The following is a 3,341-nucleotide window of genomic DNA, read 5'->3' as shown; positions in this document are numbered from 1 at the left end:
CAGATGGGAGCAGTTTCCTCGAAGGGGGCCAGTGCCGGGCTGGAGCCGCAGTCACCTCAGACAGTGAGGTAATATGGGCAGAGCCTTTACCAGAAGGAACATCCGCACAAAAGGCCAAGCTGATAGCTCTGACGCAGGCCCTGCGGCTGGCAGAAGGTAAGAAGCTAAATGTGTACACGGACAGCCGATACGCCTTCGCCACCACGCATATCCACGGAGAAATTTACAAAAGAAGAGGACTTCTCACTTCAGGAGGAAAAGAAATAAAAAACAAAGCTGAAATCATAGCGCTACTAGAGGCTTTGTTCTTACCAAAAGAGCTCAGCATAATGCACTGCCCAGGCCACCAGAAAGGAAACCACCCGGAGGCAAGGGGAAACCGCCTAGCCGACCAGACGGCCAGAGATATCGCTTCCAAAAGTCAAATCCTAACCACGCAAATTGACCCTGAATGCCAGAGACAGGAGGCCATCAGAGACTACACCCCAGAGGACAGAGAGTTACTCGAGAAAATTGGGGCTTTCAACAACCCAGAAACCGGCTACTGGGAGTACCAAGGAAAAACTGTCCTGCCTCAGCGATCGGTAGAAGAGCTCTTGGATGAACTTCACAAGTGGACCCACTTGGGAGTGACCAAAATGAGAAAACTAATCGAGAGAGAAGAAACCATTCATTATCTCCCGAACAACGATGCCATCTTACAAAAAATTGTTAGAAACTGTAAAGCCTGTGCCCAGGTAAACTGGGGCAAAAATAAAGCTTCAGGAGGAGTCAGACAAAGAGGCCACAGGCCAGGAATCCATTGGGAAGTTGACTTCACTGAAGTCAAACCCGGAATGTATGGCTATAAATATTTGTTAGTTTTTATTGACACTTTTTCAGGATGGCCAGAAGCCTACCCAACCAAACAAGAAACTGCAAGAGTGGTGTCCAAGAAGCTATTAGATGACATCTTTCCCCGATTCGGAATGCCTCAGGTAATAGGGTCAGATAACGGACCAGCCTTTGTCTCCCGGGTAAGTCAGAAGGTGGCCAGATTATTGGGGATTAATTGGAAACTACATTGTGCTTACAGACCCCAGAGCTCAGGTCAGGTAGAGCGTATGAATAGAACCATTAAGGAGGCTCTAACTAAATTTTTGCTAGCAACTGGCACTAAAGACTGGGTGACTCTACTGCCCTTGGCTTTATACCGGGCCAGGAACACTCCTGGGCCCAGTGGGTTGACCCCATTTGAAATCCTGTATGGGACCCCTCCCCCTGCAGTTTCCTTCTTAGACCCGGATATCTCTAACTTTGTTGATTCACCTTCGCTCTTTGCTCACCTGAAGGCACTTCCTGGGGCCCACCAGGAGATCTGGAAGCCCCTGGCTGCAGCCTATCAGGATGCTATTGACACTCCTATTGCACCCCATCCCTTCCCCCGGGGACACGCTGTCTGGATCTGGAGGCATCAGACTCGGAGCCTAGAACCACGCTGGAAAGGACCATACACCGTCCTCCTCACTACCCCTACAGCTCTCAAGGTCGACGGGATTGCAGCCTAGGTCCACGCTTCTCACGTCAAGACAGCTGATCCGGCTCACCGAGAACCTCCCCCAGAGAAGGACAAGGACAATGGCAACTGGCGCGGACAACCAACCCCCTAAAGATAAGACTGGTCAAAGAAAAATACTAATCATGTTACTCTGGGTAAATCTATTTACTTGTGAGTTTGCTCACAGTAATGAGAGCCCCCATAGAGCTGTGCCGACCACCTGGCAAGTAGTTAATCAAATGGGCATTGTGGTGTTTGAAGTCCATAAAACAGCACCAAAAAATACTTGGTGGCCCACATTATATCCAGATTTGTGCAAGTTAGCTTTAGGGGTACCGGAGCCTTGGGACTTAGAAGGAACCCACGATACTGTAACGGTACCCAAACTGGCGAGTCCTCCCGGAAGACTGGGACTGGACCCATGGGGAGGATGTGGCCCTCCTGAACACCGGGCCATGTTGCGTACCTTAACCTTTTATGTCTGCCCAGGCTTTCACAGGGCTGTATCTTTAAATCCTAAGTGTGGGGGAGGGGGGATTTTTTCTGCAAAAACTGGGGATGTGAAACCACTGGAGACGCTTGGTGGGGTCCGTCCTCATCATGGGACTATATCACTGTAAAAGCAAATTATTCTCATGGGACTTTTGAGGATTGGAAAACTATTCATAAACAGGCCTGTGAACATGCATGGTGCCACCCCCTTCGCGTAGATTTCACCCCACAAGGTAAAAAGTCAACCCTAAATTGGGACAAAGGATTTACTTGGGGAATCAGACTATACAAGGAAAGGGGAGATGATGGCCTCCTTTTCACAATTAGAAGAAAGATATCTCCCCCACCTGCAGTGGCTATAGGTCCCAACCCAGTCCTCAGTAACCAGCGACCAGCTTCTCTTCCGTCATCTGCTTTGGTGCCCTCACAAATCCCAGAAACCAATGACTTTGCCAGCCTGCCTCCCACCATATACCCTGGAACAGGTGATAGACTCCTAAGCCTCGTCAGGGGAGCGTTCCAGGCATTAAATCACTCGGAGCCAGATAAATCTAAGAATTGCTGGCTCTGTTTGAACCCGAGCCCCCCTTACTACGAGGGCATAGCCGTCCAGGAAAACTTCTCAGTACTACCCGCGAACTCTGCTGCCCCCCTTGCCTGCACCTCTTCCATCCACACGCTCACCCTGACTCAGGTTACCTCAACAGGCACCTGCATCGACAGGCACCTGCATCGGAAAGGTGCCCACTGGATTTAAACATTGCCTTAAGAATAACTCCTCCCTTTCCCTCCAGGCCAACGCATACCTAGTGCCCCCTAATGGCACCTACTGGGCATGCAGCACGGGACTGACTCCTTGTGTCTCTCTCGCTGTTCTAAATCTAACCCGAGATTTTTGTGTCCTGGTACAGTTATGGCCCAGAATTTATTGGCATGAAGACAGCTATGTATTACAACATTATGAAGAGACACCTACCCCTGTCAGATTCAAGCGAGAGCCTGTGAGCATAACCTTAGCTATATTATTGGGAGCTGGGGGAATAGCAGCGGGAATCGGGACAGGAGCAACTGCCTTAGTTCACTCGGACCAGTTTATGCTCCTTCATGAAGCCATGAACCAGGATCTAATAGCCTTAGAGGAGTCCATAAGAACCCTAAAAGACTCCCTGACTTCTCTCTCTGAGGTAGTGCTGCAGAATAGAAGGGGACTAGACTTGCTGTTCCTAAAGCAAGGAGGGTTATGTGCAGCCCTGAGGGAAGAATGCTGTTTCTATACAGACCAAACAGGAGTGGTAACTCAGACTCTAGATAA

This window comes from Nannospalax galili, unplaced genomic scaffold (genome assembly GCF_000622305.1).
Source record: "Nannospalax galili isolate Female #2095 unplaced genomic scaffold, S.galili_v1.0 scaffold851, whole genome shotgun sequence".
NCBI classification, from domain to species: Eukaryota; Metazoa; Chordata; class Mammalia; order Rodentia; family Spalacidae; genus Nannospalax; species Nannospalax galili.
The sequence above is the reverse complement of the archived record's forward strand: the minus strand, read 5'-3'. Positions refer to the sequence as shown.